Below are 20,610 nucleotides of genomic sequence, written 5' to 3'. Positions count from 1 at the left end.
GACCTCATGATCCACCCGCCTCGGCCTCCCAAAGTGCTGGGATTATAGGCTTGAGCCACCGCGCCCGGCCGCTATTTTCTTTTTTAAGACAGGGTCTCACTCTGTAACACAGGCTGGGGTGCAGTGGCATGATCAGAGCTCACTGCAGCCTTGACCTCCTGGGGCTCAAGCAATCCTCCCACCTCAGCCTCCCAAGTAGCTGGGACTACAGATGTGCACCATCATGCCTGGCTAACTAAAAAAAATTTTTTTTTGTAGAGATATAGTTTTGACATGTTGCCCAGGCTGGTCTCAAGCTCCTGGGCTCAAGTGATCTGCCTGCCTTGACCTCCCAAAATGCTGGGGAAATTGCTATTTTCTATCTAACATGGTGGGGAGTAAGAATGTTAGGATAAGCCTTTGGATCTGGTTTTCAGTTGTTTCCACATCATCTTTTCATTATTTCACTGAGTATGGAGAACATATATTGTTTCCAACATTGTAATTCTTCATTCTTCCCCATCATCATGGTAGTCAGATTAGGACGCTCATGGAAATAATTCAGACTTGAACATCAGGAAGAGCTGGGCCAAACACAAAACTGGCCACAAACACAGAACTCTTGGATTTATTTTATTTATATATTTTTAAAAATGCTTGTTTGTTTACTTTCAATAGCTTTAAGAGTATAAGTGGTTTTTGGTTACATGGATATATTATATAGTGGTGAAGCCTGGGCTTTTAGTGTGCCCATCACCTGAGTAGTGCACATTGTACCCAATAGGTAATTTTTCATCCTTCTCTCCCCTGTCACTGTCCCTGCTTCTGAATCTACAAGGTCCATTATTCCACTCTTTATGGCCCTGTGTATCCATAACGTAACTCTTGCTTATAAGTGAGAACATGCAGTATTTGGTTTATGTGGATTTATTTTGGGTCACCTTCCCCTCCGCAGCTAGGCTGACCTCTGTCGAAAGGAGGTGAACATTTTGAAGCTACATGTGATAGGTAATAGATAATATTAAGGTAATAGGTAATATTGATTAGAAGGGAAACCTATTGCATGTGTAGGAAATACAGCTGGCTAAATAGGCAGCTTAGTGTAATGAAAGCAACACAGACTCTGCAATCCAGCAGACACTGGTTTGAATTTTGTCTCCAAAACTAACCTTGCAACTTTGAGGAATTCTCTTGATCATTCTGAGGCTCAGTTTCCTTGGCTGTAAAATGCACCTACCTCACAGGCTTGGTTGAGGAAGCTATTGCTACTATCAGTAGATGCCAAGGCTTCCTACTCCTTGGGTGCTATCATAACTGTTTTAAGTACATTCTCTGTGTGTGTTTATGCTTTTGTTGATGCTTGGAGGCTCCCAGACCTTTATTTTGGAAATAGGGACATCAGTTTTTGCTATTATATTTTTTTTTACTTTTTTTCCCCCCATTTTGGTGGTCATTGAGGTTTTTTTGAACACCCCAGCCTGCTCCTGCTCTCCTTAGAGACATGTCGATATGGCATTATGGAATTCTAAGGAGTAAGCAGGATACTCCTGGAAGCTGTTGTGGAGTAAAAGGAAAAATCCAAGAAGACGGCAAGACACAGAGGGGCTGTGTGCAGGACTGTTCATACAGCCCTTCTACCTGGGACAACCTTCTGTGGAGCCCTAAACACTTAAAGACCTAGCCTTACTGGTCTTAGGGTACTGAATTTTTTTTTGTTTTGTTTTTGAGACGGAGTCTTGCTCTGTCGCCCAGGCTGGACTGCAGTGGCCGGATCTCGGCTCACTGCAAGCTCTGCCTCCCGGGTTTACGCCATTCTCCTGCCTCAGCCTCCCGAGTAGCTGGGACTACAGGCGCCCACCACCTCACCCGGCTAGTTTTTTTGTATTTTTTAGTGGAGACGGGGTCTCACTGTGTTAGCCAGGATGGTCTCGATCTCCTGACCTCGTGATCCGCCCATCTCGGCCTCCCAAAGTGCTGGGATTACAGGCTTGAGCCACCGCGCCCGGCCAGGGTACTGAATTTAACATAAGATATTAATTCTTTACTAATTCCTTTAACCCCCCTTTTCCATTATCTATCTCTTTATATTTTTAGCTAGATAATATCCATCTATATTTAATCACACCAATAATATAACACGTAATTATATAATTCAAGAAAATGGATACAGTGTTGCAAAAATCTAAGATCTTTGCATTGCATGGAAAAAGGGTTTAAAAAGGTAAAGCAATACTTAGAACTAGAATCTGGTAGGTCAGGGATGCATATGTAATCTCAAAGAATGCATTTCTAGCTTGTCTTTGGACCTTATCAAATGTTACCTCATATTATAGATATTTTCTAAGAATTTTATCACTGTTTCTTATATTACAAAGTCATTGTCAATTCCACAGTACCTAAGTCAGAGCTGGTACATAGAGGTGCTTAGTTTTTGTTGGTGGTGGTGCTTTTGATTCAGGAAGAAAATTAGAAAGAGGGATTTGGCCATTTCAATGAACCCGTACAGTATTATATGAGGTGTTGTTTGTATCTGTTCAGTTAAACAAATACTTGAGTGTTTGTTTTGTGCAATACTGACTGAGTATACAAAGAAAAATGAACATAGGCCGGGCGCGGTGGCTCAAGCCTGTAATCCCACCACTTTGGGAGGCCGAGATGGGCGGATCACGAGGTCAGGAGATCGAGGCCATCCTGGCTAACACAGTGAAACACCGTCTCTACTAAAAAATACAAAAAACTAGCCGGGCGAGGTGGCGGGCGCCTGTAGTCCCAGCTACTTGGGAGGCTGAAGCAGGAGAATGGCGTAAACCCGGGAGGTGTAGCTTGCAGTGAGCTGAGATCCGGCCACTGCACTCCAGCCTGGGCGACAGAGGGAGACTTCATCTCAAAAAAAAAAAAAAAAAAAAAAAAAGAACATAGTTCCTCCCTTTAACTTATCATAGTTTGGCATGCAAAAATCACACAATCAGAAAATTTCATGATCACATACAGGATATTATGTAAAAAAAAAAAAAAAAAAAAAAGAAGAAGAAGGGGAAAGAGGAGGTTAATATTATCCACGGTTTTGAAGAATGCTTCTGGGCATGGCACCTGCATTAAGAACCTGAATGAATGAACAAGAGTCATCCAAGAGAAAAAAAAGGAGGGTCCATTCCAGGCAAAGAAGTCAGTGTAAGCAAAGTGAGAAGATATGAAACAAAAAGCAAGTGGGGGCCGGGTGCAGTGTTGGGAGGCTGAGGCGGGCCGATCACCTGAGGTCAGGAGTTCGAGACCAGCCCGACCAACATGGAGAAACCCTGTTTCTACTAAAAATACAAAATTAGCTGCGCGTGATGGCACGTGCCTGTAATCCTAGATACTCGGGAGGCTGAGGCAGGAGAATTGCTTGAACCCAGGAGGTGGAGGTTGAGGTGAGCCAATATCATGCCATTGCATTCCAGCCTGGGCAACAAGAGCGAAACTCCATCTCAAAAAAAAAAAAAAAAAAAAGGGAAGTGGGAAATTTAGTGTTTTACCAGAGCGTGGGCCCAAATGAGCCTTCCACCTCAGCCTCCTGAGTAGCTGGACAATTCCCAGTTCCCACACCTGGTAGCATGTGCCACCACACCTGGCTAATTTTTGTATTTTTAGTAGAGACGGGGGGTTTCACCATGTTACCCAAGCTGATCTCAAACTCCTGAGCTCAAGCGATCCACCCACTTTGGCTTCCCAAAGTGCTGGGATTACAGGCGTGAGCCACTGGGCCCAGTCATGGTCCATGATTTCATAAAAAGAAGTTGCCGGAGCACAAGTTCAGACTCAAGTAAAGTGGCTCTGAGTCTGCATCCTAACACTCCTCCATGCTGCTTCTCTTGGTCTCGAAACCAAGAAGTTGATTATATTTTTGTCAAAGGAATCTTTTCCTTAGCGAATTCCTATAATTAAAAAATAATTCTATTTGTTTAATATTCATTATAGAAAATGTAGCCAGCACTGATAAGCAAAAGGAAAAACTCCATTTCCAACATCCTTTAGGAAACTATTTAAAACAGTTTGGGGTTTCTTTCTATTGTTCTCTCTCTTCCTCCCTATCTCTCACTTTACTGTCCCTTAATTTTGTCTGTGTGTGTGTGTGTGTGTGTGTGTGTGTGTGTGTAGTATAGAGTGATGCTTTGGGCCATCGCTCTAAGTCATTATATATTTTGTGGTCTTCTTTCTTTTTTTTTTTTTTTTTGAGACAGGGTCTCGTTTTGTTGCCTGGGCTAGAGTGCAGTGGTGTAATCATGGCTTATTGCAGCCTCTACCTACCGGCCTCAAGCGAACCTCCCATCTCAGCCTCCCTAGTAGCTGGGACTGCAGGTGCACGCCACCACGCCCGGCTAATTTCTGTATTTTTGTAGAGATGGGGTTTCACCATATTGCCCAGGGTGGTCTGGAACTCCTGGCCTCAAATGATCCACCTGCCTTGGCCTCCCAAAGTGTTGGGATTACAGGGGTGAGCCACCACACCAGGCAGGCTTATTTTTAATAATTACATAACACTCCTTTTTGGGTCAATTTTAAAAATTATTTTTAACTTTTTTTTTGTCTTTTAAATTCTTCATTTGTGACAACTTAGTTTTTTGAACATATAAAAATTGGGGAAAAGGCTGGGCATCGTGGCTCATGCCTGTAATCTCAGCACTTTGGGAGGCTGAGGCGGGCAGATCATGAGGTCAGGAGATCGAGACCATCCTGGCTAACATGGTGAAACCCCGTCTCTGTGAGCCTGTAGTCCCAACTACTCTGGAAGCTGAGGCAGGAGAATTGCTTGAACCCAGGAGGCAGAGGTTGCAGTGAGCAGAGATAGTGCCACTGTACTCTAGCCCGGGCAACAGAGCGAGACTCCATCTCAAAAAAAAAAAAATTGGGGAACAACACACACTGGGGCCTGTCAGGGGGTATGGTAGTGGGAGGGAGAGTATTAGGAAAAGTTGTTAATGCATGCTGGGCTTAATACCTAGGTGATGGGCTGATAGGTGCAGCAAACCACTGTTGCATACGATTACCTATGTAACAAACCTGCACATCCTGCATGCACATGTACCCCAGAACTAAAAATAAAAATTAAAATAAAAAAGAATTAAAAAAAACTGTATATATTAGCACACTTCCAGTCACCCCAGCAACAGCCACCTTCTCCCCACTCCCCACCGCCTCTGTCTTTCCAACGAAAACTAGGCCCCTACTCGCCCACTGCCCGGGATCTGCAAGCTGCGTGCCCACAAGTTTCAGCGCCTATTTGGACTTTCACAGTCAGAGATGGCAGTGGTGAAGGCATTAACATAGAAAGCTACCAGGCCTTGGTATTCTCATCTGGCGTATGCAAGATACTGGCAACGTTATCATCAAACAATGGCTTGATGGCAAAGCCATCAGAATGCCTACAGGAAGGCCGTGGAATCCTGTTTCAGTCTTCTGTGGTGTTTCCCTTTTTTTTTTTTCAGATGGAGTCTCGCTCTTGTTGCCCAGGCTGGAGTACAGTGGCACAACCTTGGCTCACTGTAACCTCCACCTCCCTGTTTCAAGCGATTCTCCTGCTTCAGCCTCCTGAGTAGCTGGGATTACAGGTGCCTGCCACCACACCCGGCTGATTTTTTGTATTTTTAGTAGAGACGGGGTGTCACCATGTTGGCCAGGCTGGTCTTGAACTCCTGACGTGATCCGACCGCCTTGGCCTCCCAAAGTGCTGGGATTACAGGCATGAGCCACCACTCCCAGCTGGCACTTCCTTTCTGCACTTCTTTTCCAAAGCTCTAAAGACAACCAGGCTGGATATCCTCAGTCCTTCTATGACCATCATGTGACCTGGCCGGACTCCACCTGCAGTTCTTCACATTTCAGAGGGTCTGGGCAGTATCCACATGACAGCTGTGGGATCCAGGCATCCACGAGAGAAGACCACGCTTTGTTTAAAGAGGAGGGGTAGATGCAGAGGTAGAATGTGACTTGAGCAATATGGAAATCACTGAGGATCTCCGCCAGTACTTTGAAAACCGAGAGGCACAGAGAACGAGGGCGGCGGCAGCAGCTGGATGCAGAGTGCCTGGACAGCTACGTGAACGCCGACCACGACCTGTGCTACAACACCCATGGGTTGGTGGAGCCCCCAACTGAGCGGCCCGGCGAGCAGTGCCAGGCTGAGATGAGGCGCTTGTACGGGAACAGCGCTGCCAAGCTCCAGGCCATGGAGGCTTCAGTGCAGCTGAGCTTTGACAAGCACTGTGACCCAAAGCAGCCCAAGTTCTGGCCGGTCTTCCCCCTGAAGTTCTGAGCTAGGGGCACAGGACCCCAGCCTCTCCCTCTTCCTTTTGGGGGCACTCTCTTCGTCTCTCCTTCTGTACATTTCTCAGGGAAAGGGGGCTTTGTACTGAGGTACAGGCAGGTTCACCACAGTCCCAGTGGGCCTGTCACAGGGTGGACGTACTATGCCAGCCACTTGGGGGTTGGCAGGACATGTTCTGTTGCCAATATGATATATTTTCTCCTGACATAAAATGATAATTTTGTATATATTACAGTAGTTTTTGCTGTTGTCAATCAAATCATTAACTACCTAGAAACAAAAAAAAAGTATATATTGAAGATACACAACATGATGTTTTGATAGACATTGTGAGATGATCACATTCCAGTAATTAACATATCAATCACTTCTACAAAGTCACCATTTCCGTACCCTTTGACCAACATCACCCCATTCCTCCATCCTCCCAGCCTCTGGCAATCACCATCCTACTCTGTGATTCTATGAGTCTGGCTATTTTAGATTCTGTGTAGAAGTGGGATCATGCAGTATTTCTATTTCTGATAATATTCCTTTTTAAATGGCAGGACTTGGTGACTAGATCAGTGTGGGTGGGTAAGGGAGAAGAAAAGTGATTTATTTAGTATGTTTTCAGATTTATGGCTATGTGTATGGTGATTCAATAAAGAATTTAGAACTTGGGAGATGCACAGGTTTGTAGAGGGCAGAACATGGTTTAGACATGCTGAGTTTTTGGGTCATTTAAATGGGAATGCCCTCAAGTAGCTGAAGGTATGAATCTGAGGACCGAAGAAAGTTTGTGTAAAGTAGTTCTTATTTTGGCCAGGCACGGTGGCTCACGCCTGTAATCCCAGCACTTTGGGAGGCTGAGGCGGGCAGATCACGAGGTCAGGAGATTGAGACCATCGTGGCTAACACGGTGAAATCCCGTCTCTACTAAAAACACAAAAAATTAGCCGGGCGTGGTGGCGGGCGCCTGTAGTCTCAGCTTCTCAGGAGGCTGAGGCAGGAGAATGGCGTGAGCTCGGGAGGTGGAGCTTGCAGTGAGCCGAGATTGCACCACTGCACTCCAGCCTGGGCAACAGAGCGAGACTCTGTCTCAGAAAGAAAAAAAAAAAAGTTCTTATTTTACACTTGGTGAACTTAAGACTCAGAAGATAAGACACTTTCCCATGGTTCAAAGACTTTATATGTCTGGCTAATGCTGCGTTCCTCATGCATGATACCTACTGTCATGGGTCAAGAAACTAATAAATTTAGTTTCTTGTGAGGTAAAACAGCCTTTTTTGATCATACTCAATGTTCAGCTCACTTCTCATTCTGGTCACTGTCACCTCACACTATTTATTATTTATTCATTTTTTAGAGACAGGATCTTGCTCTGTTGCTTAGGCTGGAGTGCAGTGGCACGATCATAGCTGACTACAACATTGACCTCCTCGGCTCAAGTGATCTGCCTCAGCCTCCTGAGTAGCTAGGACTACAGGCACACACTACCATCTTTTACTTTTACTTCTTTTGTCTCTCAGTGTTTCATTTTGGATAGTTGTTATTGCTGCCTTTTTAATTCACTGATCTTTTCTTTGCAATGTCTAATCTGCCATTACTCCCATCCAATATATTTTCCATGTGATAACATTGCATTTTCGCATCTCTAGAAGTTAGATTTGAGTCTTTTTATATATTTTATTCTTGTACTTCAAATTTTAAACACGTGAAATGAAGGTATAATAATCATTTTAATGTTTTTGCCTGTAAAATTCAAATATCTGTCTCAATTCTGGGTCAGTTTTGATTATTTTTCTCATTATGTTTGTATTTTTAAAAAACTTCTTTGCGTTTCTGTTAGTTTCTGATTGGATGCCAGATATTGTGAATTTTACCTTATTGTGTATCTTAGTTCATTTAGGCTTCCATAACAAAATACCTTAGACTGAGTAATTTACAAACAACAGAAATTTGTTGCTCACAATTCTGGAGGCTGGGAAGTCCAAGATTAAGGTGCTAGCAGATTTAGAGTTTGGTGAGGGCTTGCTTTCTGCTTCAAAGATAGTGCCTGGTTGCTGTGTTCTCACGTGGTGAAAGGGTTAAGGGGGTCCCCTCAAGCCTCTTTTAAAGGGTACTATTCCTAAGTCACCTCCTAAAGGCCTCACTTCGTTTTTTTTTTTTTTTTTGAGACGGAGTCTTGCTCCGTCACCCAGTCTGGTGTGCAGTGATGCGATCTCAGCTCACTGCAACCTCTGCCTCTTCGGTTCAAGCGATTCTCCTGCCTCAGCCTCCCTGGTAGCTGGGACTATAGGCGTGTGCCACCAGGCCTGGCTAATTTTTTTTGTATTTTCAGTAGAGACGGGGTTTCCCCATGTTAGCCAATGGTCTTGATCTCCTGACCTCATGATCCTCCCGCCTCAGCCTCCCAAAGCGCTGGGATTACAGGGTGAGCCCCAGCGCCCAGCGGCTCTCACTTCTTAATAAAATCACATGGGGGATTAAATTCCAACATATAAATTTTGGAGGAACACAAACATTCAGACCATAGCATTCTGCTTCTGGCCTGAAAATTTGTGTCCTTTCCACAAGCAAGATACATTCATTACATCCCAGTAGCCCCAAAACTCTTCACTTTTTCAGCATCAACTCAAAAGTCTAAAGGCCAGAGTTTCATGTAAATATCATCTAAGTTAAATATGGGTGGGACTCAAGGTAGGCAAATTGCTCTCCAATTGCGAACCTGTGAAATCAACCATGTTACGTGCTTTCAAAATAAAACGGCAGTGAGAGGTGACAATGTGCTAGCAGCCCTCACTCGGCGCCTCCTCGGCCTCCGCCTCCACTCTGGTGGCGTCTGAGGAGCCCTTCAGCCCGCCACTCCACTGGCCGAGGCCAGAGCCGGCTCCTTCCGCTTGCAGGAAGGTGTGGAGGGAGAAGCCGGACAGGAACCAGAGAAGCGCGGCGCTCACCGTCGCGGGATTGGCGGGCCCCGCACACCGAGCGGCGGGTGGGCGCCGCCGGCGTAGAGCAGTGAGGAGTTAGCACCCGGGCCAGCACCTGCGGAGGTTGAGCCGGCTCCCCCAGCACTGCTGGCCCGCCGGCACTGCGCTAGAGTTCTCGCGGGGCCTCAGCTGCCTCCCCGCGGGGCAGGGCTCCAGACCTGCAGCCCGCCATGCCGAACCTCCCGCCCCGCGGTGGGCTCCCGTGCCACCCGAGCCTCCCCGACGGGCGCCACTCCCTGCTCCGTGGTGCACGGTCCCTATTAGCCGTCCCCCATCAGCCGGCCAGGAGCCGGGCAGTGGGGGTGCACGGTGCAGGACTGGCAGGCAGCTCCGCCTGCACCACTGGTAAGGAAACCACTAGGTGAGGTCAGCTGGGCTCCTGATTCCGGGGGGACTTGGAGAACCTTTATGTCTAGCTAAGGGATCGTAAACGCACCAATCAGCACCCTGTGTCTAGCTCAAGGTTTGCAAATACACCAATCAGTACTCTGTATCTAGCTCAAGGTTCGTAAATACACCAATCAGTGCTCTGTGACTAGCTAATCTAGTGAGGACTTGGAGAACTTTTATATCAAGCTGGAGGATTGTAAATGCACCAATCACTACTCTGTGTCTAGCTCAGGGATTGTAAATGCACCAATCAGCACCCTGTCAAAAATGGTCCAATCAGCTCTCTGTAAAATGGACCAATCAGTTCTCTGTAAAATGGACCAATCAGCTCTCTGTAAAATGGACCAATCAGCTCTCTGTAAAAAAGACCAATCCGCAGATGTGGGTGGGGCCTGATAAGGGAATAAAAGCAGGCTGCCGGAACCAGCTAATAGTTATCTGCTGGAATTTACTTTTGGCGTGGTGGAGGGTTTAGTGTTCTTGTTATTTGGCGTTGTTTTTACTGCAGCTCGCAGTTTGAGGCCTCGCTGTTTTTAAGAGCTGTAACGCTTATCACAAAGGTCGCAGCTTCTTTCTTGAAAACCAATGAGATAATGAACCCTCAGGAAAAAACGACCAACTGCAGATGCGCTACCTTTAAAAACTATTAACGCTTACACCGAAGGGCTGTAAGTTTCACTCCTGTCACCAAGACCAAGAACCAACCGGAAGGAAGATCCAGATACATGTGCGTGTCTGAAAGAACAGAGTGTAGACGCACCGTTTTTAAGAACTGCAAGACTCACCGCAAGGGTCTTGCGGCTTCCTCTTTGCAGTCATAGATCGCACCAATTCCGAACACAGCAGGACAGGCGTGGAATAGACATTCCCATTTTAAAAGGGGAGAAATATGAAGAAGGGAGTAACTGGTTCCAAGTAAGTCCAAAGCCCAAAAGGGCAAATCTTAAGGCTTGAAGATAATGTTTACAGTTGGGGCAAGGGTTGGGTCCGTGAGTCAGTCTCATGGGTTTGCTGGGCATAAACCTTGCTGCAGTTCTCAGGTTGGGTGGTTATGTCTGCGGGTTTCCCAGACTGGAGTTGCACATGGGTGGCTGTTAATTTCTGATTGGTCTCTCTGTGGTGGTTCCTCCCTTGTGATAGTTCAGTGTTGGGGCCCTAAGGCCATTCAGAACGTGTTTTGAAATCTAGGTTGGAGGTAGCCATACCGCCATAGCTCTTGAACTCTCTGCCACTGCAGAATTGGCACCACGTGGGTGCTGCTAAGGTTTAACACCAGCAGTGTAAAGAGGGAAAGTAATTGCAGCCTGCGTTGCACTTGAAGTCAGTGGAGCCGCGTCTGGGATGACTGAAGATCTCTGCTGGAATACTGGGAACAGAAACTTGAGGTGGCACAGTGAAGTGGGTGCTGAGGTCTGACGATGCCTGAGGACCCTTATTTGACATAGTTCTGTCCCTTAGGTCTTGGCATTCTGGTCCTGTGATGGCAGTGGCAGCCCCTATAATCTCTGAAACAGTTTCGAGGTTAGTCTTCCCTTGTCTTAACAGAGAGCATCTGGCTTCTTTCTATCCATACTAATCACCTTATTAGGAAAGAAAAACATTTGAATACACTTTAGAAGAAACACTTGTGAAGGGTCAAGCTACTTAGAGGTAGCCTAAATGTGTCTCAGAACAAACCTTAGTATTTACAGTGGAACGAAGATATCCAGCACTCAATGCTATAGTCTGAACGTTTGTGTTCCTCCAAAATTCAAATACATTTGAATACACTTTTTTGTTTTTTTTGCGACAGTCTCACTGTTTGGCGCAGGCTGGAGTGCAGTGGCACGAAATCGGGTCACTGCAGTCTCCAGCTCCCAGGTTCAAGTGATTCCCTGCTTCAGCCTCCCGAGTAGCTGGGATTACAGGCTCCTGCCGCCACGCCCAACTAATTTTTGCATTTCTAAGAGACAGGATTTCACTAGGTTGGTCTCGAACTCTTGGCCTCCCAAAGTGCTGGGGTTGTAGGCGTAAGCCACCGTGCCTGGCTCTCTTATTCTCTTTACATGAGGATTTTCACTATCTGTAAGTTCTGTTTCTTTTGATTATTAGTTTAATCTTTAGTTCGTGTCTCCTTTCAGTTTATTATAAGCAGTCCAGAGAAACCTTTCTGTACTCAGCAGTGTTTAGAGATTTCCTTTGCAGTATTTTGTTGCTCAAAAGTTCGTTTTTCACAAAACATTAGGACATAAGTAAGCAAGCCAAGTTAATTGCAACTTAATAACAATCACCTTTCCTCCAGTTTCTTGTAACACGTTCCTAGTTTGCATCGAAGACCTCATCGGAAAGGCCTCTGTGTTTCTACCAACATTCTCATGACCACTTAGGTGATCTCTAAGAAGGCTGAGGCTTTCTCTACAGCTCTTTATCTGAGCCCTTACCAAATTGCCCTTTGAGACTCCTTTCATGGCAGTGTACCTCAGAACTTTCCCAGCCTCTACCCATTACTCAGTTTCAAAGCTGCTTCCACATTTTAAGATGTTTATTACAGCAGCACTCCACTTCTCAGTACCAATTTCAGTCATAGCCTGATCAGATAACTATAACAAAGTACCTTAGACTGGATAATTTATAAACAACAGAAATGAACTGCTTACAGTTCTGGAGGCTGGAAAGTCCAAGATGAAGGTGCTAGCAGATTGTGTTTGGTGAGGGCTTGCTCTCCCCTTCAAAAATAGTGGCTTTCTGCCGTGTCCTCACACGGCAGAAGGGGTAAGGGGGGCTCCCTTGAGCCTCTTTTACAAGGGTAATGTTCCTAAATCACCTCGTAAAGGCCTCCCTTTTTTTTCCCCCCCCCCCCCCCCCAAAAGATGAGTCTGGCTTTGTCACCCAGGCTGGAGTGTACTGACATGGTCTCTCCACACTGCAGCCTTCGCCTCCTGGGTTCAAGCCACTCTCCTGCCCCAGCCTCCCTCGTAGCTGGGACTACAGGCGCCTGCCACCACGCCTGGCTAATTCTTGTATTTTTAGTAAAGACAGGATTTTACCGTGTTAGCCAGGATGGGCTCCATTTCTTGACCCTCGTGATCCACACACCTCAGTCTGCCAAAGAGCTGGGATTACATGCGCGAATCGCCACGCAGGGCCAAAGGCCTCACTTAATACAGTCACACTGGGGATTAAATTCCAACATCAATTTTGAAGGAACACATTCAGACTCAGCACTGAGTGCTGGATATTTTTGTGCCTCTATAAATATTTTTGAGGTTTGTTCTGGGACACATTTAAGTTACTTGGAAGTAGTTTGATCCTTTCAGGTATTTCGTTTAAGAATTATTAGATGGGACTGGAGCAGAGCTCAGTGTAGGGATAATTATTTTCCATGACTGAGGCAAAACCCTACTGTGTACTCTACCCAGTGACTTATGAGTCCTGTGGTTCTCTAATCTTGCTGGTGGGAATAGGCACTATTTCAAGCCCTGTTTGAACCTTGGGTACTTTAATCTTTTTGGATGGTTCTTTCCCTGGCCTGGGTAGTTTCCTGACATATATGCATGGATCAGTCGGTACTCATTATACACTTGGCGGGGCACCCTGTGCAGATCTCTGGAGTTCTGTCTCTGCACTTCCCTCTCCTCTCTGTTACTTTGTGCTGTGAACTCTAGCTACTTTCTTATTGGACTTGGCAGTTGGTTTGTCTTCCTAACTCAGGGAGTCTGCAAAGCTCAGCCTGGTTTCCCTTCCATGTGCAGAGATCTGAAAACTCTTAGAGTACACTGGGGCAATCGTTTGGCCCACCTTATTTGTTTCCCGTCTGTAGGGGGTCACAACCTTTGTTGCTTAAATGTCCAGTGTATCTTGAAAATGGTTGTTTCACATATTTGGTCTTTTTTTGTTGTTGTTTTGTTTTTTTGAGCCTGATTTTGAGTGACACAAGGTTCTGCAGCAAGCAAAATGTGGCACTGAGACTTGAACTCAGCCGGCCTTTGGACAGCCACTATTTTTTTTTAAGACAGGGTCTCACTGTTGCCCAGGCTGTACAGTGGATGATCTCTGCTCACTGTAGCCTCAAACTCCCAGGCTTAAGCAATCATGGCTCACTGCAGTCTCAAACTCCCAGGCTTAAGCAATCCTCCCCCGCCAGCCTTCCCAGTAGCTGGAACTACAGGCATGCACCACCATGCCCAGCTATATATATATTTTTGTATTTTTTGTAGAGATGGGGTTTTGCCATGTTGCACAGGCTGGTCTCAGACTCCTCTTGGGCTCAAGCAATCTGTCTCGGCCTCCCAGAGTGCTGGGAGTATAGGCATGAGCCATCACACCCGGCCTTGGTGTGTTTTTTGTGTTTTTTAGATGTTTTTGTTCTATCTTATGTGCCCAATTTAATTTCAGGTTTATTTTATGGTTTTTGAGACGGAGTCTCACACTAACTTCCAACTCCTGGGTTCAAGAATTTCTCCTGGCTCAGCCTCCTGAGTAGCTGGGATTACAGGCAAGTGCCACCACGCCTGGCTAATTTTTGTGTTTTTAGTAGAGACAGGGCTTTGTCATGTTGGCTAGGCTGGTCTCGAATTCCTTATCTCAGGTGATCTGCCCACCTTGGCCTCCCAAAGTGCTGGGATTACAGGCGTGAGCCACTGCACCCAGCCGCGTGCCCAGCTTTAAATAAAAAAAAGATATAATTAAAAAAGACCTAAAGTTAGCAGTCGCCTTATATTCTAGAAGTAACTGCTATTGACTTTTTAAAATGTCTTCCATAAGTCTTGTGTGCTGTGTAGTAAAAACGGTTTTTGGGGTGAGACACTTGGGACTAAATATGCCACTTATTTTCCATGTCATCTTTTATAAGTTATTAAAACTCTTCAGTTTTGAATTTCTCATGTAAAATGGAGAGGTAATATTTATCTCATGAGTTACTGCAAGGACTGAATAAAACTATTTGTAAAACGCCTAGTACAGTGTCAGGTATATCACGAATGCCTGAGAACGGGTAGTTAATGCTTACGGTTATGAGTTAGGGAAAAATAAGGCAGAGAAGCAGATTTGAGCAATCTGTGTGCCCTGGGAAAAATGACAAAAACTGTTATGGTGCTTCCTGCTATGGCAGTTTTGGGCATGAGACCCTTGATGGTTACATTTGGTGGCAATTCAGACAGTTTCATGGTTGGGTTGTGTGAAAAATGCAGCTGGCGTGGAGGAACACAGGAGTCCATGTTGAAGACGTGGACAAATGGGTATCAATGTATCATAATCACCATCATAGAGAAGGAAAATCTCAGTGACAGAGCTGGGGGAACGACGGGAGGGGTTCACCCATGCAGCCCTAAAAAGAAAACCCATTTGGTTTCACATACAGATAAAAAATAAACTCATTCAGTGAGTCCGAGCGTCAGTGGACTAGTTCTTTAGTTCTAGAATTGCTTGTTCTTTGGGCAGAGAGGAAAGTGGAATGGTTGATTTCAGCATGAAAGGGCTTAGCTAAAGGCAAATTGAGGCTGTTTTTAACCTCTAAGAGCTCTATGCATAATACGATCTAGCTTTTTTATTCTCCCTTGATGGGTTTTAAAAATATCATCAAATTACATCATTTGCTGTTGCTACTGGTTGAAGCTTTTAACTCCCTATCTTGTTTGGACCAGGCATGGTGTGGAAGGTGACTCAAGGTCAGTAATTTGGTCTCTGCTCCTAAGTTACTGCTCTGTTTCTTTCTGTCTTTCTTCCATAGATAAAAGGGGTCCATGAGCACTGTCGTCTGTTGAGTGACTTTCATTTGTAACTTTAAAAGAGGTTGTCTGAAGGCTTACAAAATTTCCCAAGGTGGGAGTTTTAATATTCAGAGATGCAGCCTGCTTTTTTTGGAAGCTGAATTCTTTTGTTGCTGAAAAAAATCAGAAAAGCTCTGGAGTTTGGGGGAAAATATTCTTGTTTTTAAAATTGTTTCTGAAATCACTGTGTTATTGTTAGAAAAATGTTCACTTTGTGGATAATGGGGACATAATTCCTATCCCCATGCCGGCCCTGCCCCAGGAGCTCAGTGCTGCCTGCTGCATGCATTATGGGCTCTCTTTGTGTTGCCTTTTGAGCTGGGGTCAGGCATTCCAAAATCTTTCAGTTCAACACAGTCGTTTTGTGGTTTATATTACAAAAAATACTGGGGTGTCACTCAAATCTTCTCTGTCCTAAAGGGCAGGAATTAGACACATGGGGACCCCAGTCTTTAATACTGGCCAAGGTATGCCACCAGGACCAAGATTATGAATTATGGAAAGAGCACCACTGAAGCAAAATAGTGCTTAAACTTCAAAATTGTCTTCCATATCTCCTATGCATTGCATAGTGCAAGGTTAAGTTTGGCACTACTGGCATTTTGTTCTGGGTAATTCCTTGTGATGGGGGTGCTGTCCTTTGTTGGATGTTTAGCAGCATCCCTGGCTTTCACTTACTGGATGTCAGTAGCACCCCTTCCTACTTCCAGTTCTGACAACCAAAAATGTCTTCAGACACTGCCAAATATTCCCAGGTAGGAAGGAGGGGCAAGAATCACCTCTGATTGAGAACTGTTGGCACAGTAGTTAGAAGCCTGGGCTTGGAATCAGGCAGACCTGGGTAAAACGTGACTATTAGTTTGGATGGCTTTGCGGTAGTTAATTGACCTTTTAGGTCTCAGTAGCTTCATAGGGATGTAAAATAGGGATGTGATTATCTACTTTTTACCTTGCTCTAAGGTCTAAGAAACAATGCCCGTAATAGCACAATGCCTGCTAAGTCTCTTCCTTTGCTGCCTTGCCTTCCCCCCTGGATTCCTCGTGTCTTACCTCCCCATCAACTTCTGCTGGCCCTGGTCTTGGGTGGCTTATAATATTCTAATTTTCTTTCTGTTTTTATAGTTTTGATTTTTATTCTTAATTTTACTTTTTATATTACATAGAACACTAAAAGTTTAAAAGAAAAACATAAAATAGCATTTCTTTGCTTTTTAAAATTTTAGTTTCAGGGGTACGTGTGCATGTTTGTTACATAGGTACATTGCATACTGGTGGGGACCGGGCTTCTAGTGTACCCATTACGCAAGTGGTGAACATTGCACCCGATAGGTTATTTTTCAACCCTCACCTATTTCCCCCTCCCATCTCTTGGAACCCCCATTGTCTATTTTCATATGTCCATGTGTATCCATTAGCTTCCTCTCATCAGTGAGAACATGTATTTGGTTCCCTGTTTCTGAGTTTATTTAGGATAATGGTCTCTGCCTCCATCTGTGTTGCTGCAAAGAATATGATTTCATTCCTTTTTGTAGCTTCAAGAATTCTGATTTTCTTACTGAGATCTGATGTCTTTCATGGCTTGGTTCCTGACCTGTGACCCAATGGTGACTCCTTTGTTCTACCTTAGTAGGCTTTGGTGCTGGGAAGGTCTGCATAACATTTATGGGGTCATGCTTTGCTATCTGAACTACCATCTCAATCTTTTTCAGTTCACTGAATTCAAAGGATCAGGCACACATATGGTAAACATCCGGAAGAATTTCAGGTCACCCAGAGAAAGAAGTTTGGAACATCATGGTGAGAACCTGCTGGAGGGCACTATTGAGAAGATAAGATTGACTTTTCTTGGGAATGGATTTACACAGGAGCACACGGCTGCTGCTTAAAGTTTAGATACAGTCCAGTTTTGGAAGAACAAGAATTAAAGTTCTCTTAATGTCGCTAAGAGGAAACGTATCTAGAGTGAATTCTTAAAAGTGGTGATGTGATTTACCACAATAAATTAATATTAGAACCCGGTATACACAAAGAGCAGTGAAATCAGAATTGAAAGATAAATTTGAGGTTACCAGGCTCTATCTCCTCGAAAACATAGTTATTCAACTTCTTTACAGCATTCCTGTTTTCTCTCTCCTTGAATACCTGGGAAGATGGTGCTATCACTGTGTTCTCGGACAGTTTACTCCATATTGAATACTTGCAAGAAAACAATGTAAGTGCAATATGAGACCAAAATCTACTTCCTAGAAACCACTACACCTTGATCCTTGCTATGGTTTCTGTGACTACGTGAATAAGACTAAGTAAGACTCGAGAGACTACCATCTATGGGATATTTCTTTTCAAAGTTACATTTTTTTTTCAGGTCTCTTCTGTAATAGCATCCTAAGGATATATATATTTCACCTGCCCAGATGTGGATATCATGTTCCAGATGTCAATAGTGCAGACCTCATTTATTAATCTAGTCTGTTACCCAATTTATTGTTCGAGCAGACATAGTACAGGGTTGGGGCTTAAAATGACCTGTAGCCAAGTAAAACTCTTGGGTTCTAATTGCAGTTAATCTGAGTTGATCTTTTGCAAGTGAAAATAAAGACATGTTTTGGTGGTGCAACCATTTTTATTTAGATGTTCTTTAGAGACAGGGTCTCATTCTGTTGCGCAAGCTGGAGTGCAGTGGCTCAATCTTGTCTCACTGCAAGCTCTGCCTCCTGCCCAGGCTGGTCTCAAACTCCTAAGCTCGAGTGATCCACCTGCCTCAGTCTCCCAGATTGCTGGGATTTACAGGGGAGTCTATTATTAGCTTTAATGATTTGTCACTACATGTCAATAGCATTTTCCTTTTTAAAATAAGTTAACGTTTACATATAGTAAAATTTACCGTTTATAGTGTGTGTTTTTGTGAATGTTGACAAATATATAGTTATGTAGCTACTATTGTAATCAAGATATAAAACAGTTCTATCACCCCCCAAAATTCTCCCGTACCCCCTTTTAGTCAACCCCTCCCTCTAACCTGGACTCTTGACAAGCACTAACATGTTTTCTGTTATGATGTTATGTTGCCTTTCTAAGAATATTAAATAAATATTCTTAATTTATTCTTTAATAAGAATATTAAATAAATGGAATCATACAGTGTTAAGATTTTAGGTTTGGCTTATTTCTTTTATTGTAATGCAGGGGTCCCCAACCCTGGGCCACAGACTGGTACCACAGACCGGTACCAGTCTGTGACCTGTTAGGAAGCAGGCCACACAGCAGGGGGTGAGAGAGTTAAGCTTCATCTCTATTTACATTCACTTCCTATAGCTCGCGTTACTGCCTGAGCTCTGTCTTCTGTCAGATCAGCTGTGCCATTAGATTCTCATAGGAGCATGCAGTTCCTATTGTAAATTGCACATGCAAGGGGTCTAGGTTGCATGCTTTTCATGAGAATCTAAATGCTTGATGATCTGTCTCTCATCACCGCCAGATGGGACTGTCTGATTGCAAGAAAGCAAGCTCAGAGCTCCTGCTAATTCTACATTATAGTGACATGTATAATTATTTCATATATTACAATGTAATAACAGAAATAAAGTGCAATAAATGTAACGCACTTGAATCATCCCGAAACCATCCCCCTGCTCGTCACCCCCAGCCTCTCATCTGTGGAACCATTGTCTTCCACGAAACCAGTCCCTGGTGCCAAAAAGAGTGGGGATCAGTGGCATAATGCAGTTGAGATTTGTTTATTTTTAATTTCTTCTAGACAGAGTCTCACTCTGTTGCCCAGGCTGGAGTGCAGTGGTGTGATCTTGGCTCACTGCAACCTCTGCCTCCTGGGTTCAAGTGATTCTCCTGCCTCAGCCTCCTGAGTAGCTGGGACTACAGGTGCCCGCTACCACACCTGGCTAATTTTTGTATTTTTAGTAGAGATGGGGTTTCACCTTGTTGGCAAGGCTGGTCTCAAACTCCTGACCTCAAGTGATCCACCCGCCTCGGCCTCCCAAGTGCTGGGATTACAGGTGTGAGCCACTGTGTCCAGCCTCACTTACATTATTGTATATATGAGTTCTTTTTAAAATTGCTGGGCAGGCCGGGCGCGGTGGCTCAAGCCTGTAATCCCAGCACTTTGGGAGGCCGAGACGGGCGGATCACGAGGTCAGGAGATTGAGACCATCCTGGCTAACACAGTGAAACCCCGTCTCTACTAAAAATACAAAAACTTAGCCGGGCGAGGTGGCAGGCGCCTGTAGTCCCAGCTACTCGGGAGGCTGAGGCAGGAGAATGGCGTGAACCCAGGAGGCGGAGCTTGCAGTGAGCTGAGATCTGGCCACTGCACTCCAGCCTGGGTGACAGAGCGAGACTCCGTCTCAAAAAAAAAAAAAAAAAAAAAAAAAAAAAAAAAAAAAAAAATTGCTGGGCAGTATATCATTGTATGGCTGTACCACAGTTTGTTTATGCATTTTCCAGTTGAAGAATATTTGAGTTGCTTCCAGTTTTTGGCAAAGATGATGGAAACTGCTGTAAATATTTGCATACAGGGTTTTGTATGAACATAGGTTTTCATTTCACTTGGGTAAAAACGTGTACGTGGGATTGTGATGTTGTCTGAAAGCATATGTTTGACTTTATAAGAAACGGCTTTACTATTTTTCCAAGTGTCAGTATCATTTTGCATTCCCACCAGCAATGTAGGAGAATTCTGGTTGCTGTGCATTCTCACCGACTCTTGGTATTGTTGGTTTTTCTTTTTTAGTCATTCCAATAGGTGTATAGTAGTATCACGTGGTTTTGATTTGCATTTACTTAATGATCAATAATGCTGAGAATCTTTACATGTGATTTTCGTTCAGTCTGCATGTCTTCTTTGGTGAAGTGTCTGCTCAGGTGTTTTGTCCACTTTTATTTTGTTGTTTCATCGTTTCAGGCTGCTATAACATAATACCATAGCCTGGGCAGCTTATAAACAGTGGCAGATTCAGTGTCTGCTGAGGGCTAATTTCAGGCTCATAGATGGCACCTTCTAGCTGTGTCCTCATATAGTGGAAGGGGCAGGGCAGCTCTCTGGAGTCCTTTATAAGGGCACTAATACCATTTGTGAGGGCTCTGCCACTGTGCCTTCTGACCTCATCACCTTCTCAAAGGTCCTACCTCTTAATACCATCCTCTTGGGGATTAGGATTTCAACAAAGGAATTTTCTGGGGAGGGGACATGCATTTTCAGGCA

At 44.5% G+C, this 20,610-nt stretch overlaps 1 long non-coding RNA gene and 1 pseudogene across 1 annotated transcript; both read left to right on the top strand.

Moving 5' to 3' along the window:
* The first annotated feature begins 5,034 nt into the window (after window positions 1–5,034).
* Window positions 5,035–7,177, top strand: LOC101021377 (annotated as a pseudogene).
* A 3,290-nt stretch (window positions 7,178–10,467) lies between these two features.
* On the top strand, window positions 10,468–18,009 carry LOC103880478. The gene is made up of 2 exons (XR_641543.3): window positions 10,468–10,560; window positions 17,102–18,009. It is a non-coding gene; the product is annotated as an uncharacterized LOC103880478 (long non-coding RNA).
* Window positions 18,010–20,610: the final 2,601 nt, after the last annotated feature.

This window comes from Papio anubis, chromosome 18 (assembly GCF_008728515.1).
Source record: "Papio anubis isolate 15944 chromosome 18, Panubis1.0, whole genome shotgun sequence".
Taxonomy (NCBI): domain Eukaryota; kingdom Metazoa; phylum Chordata; class Mammalia; order Primates; family Cercopithecidae; genus Papio; species Papio anubis.
This window is presented reverse-complemented; position numbering and strand designations above follow the sequence as displayed.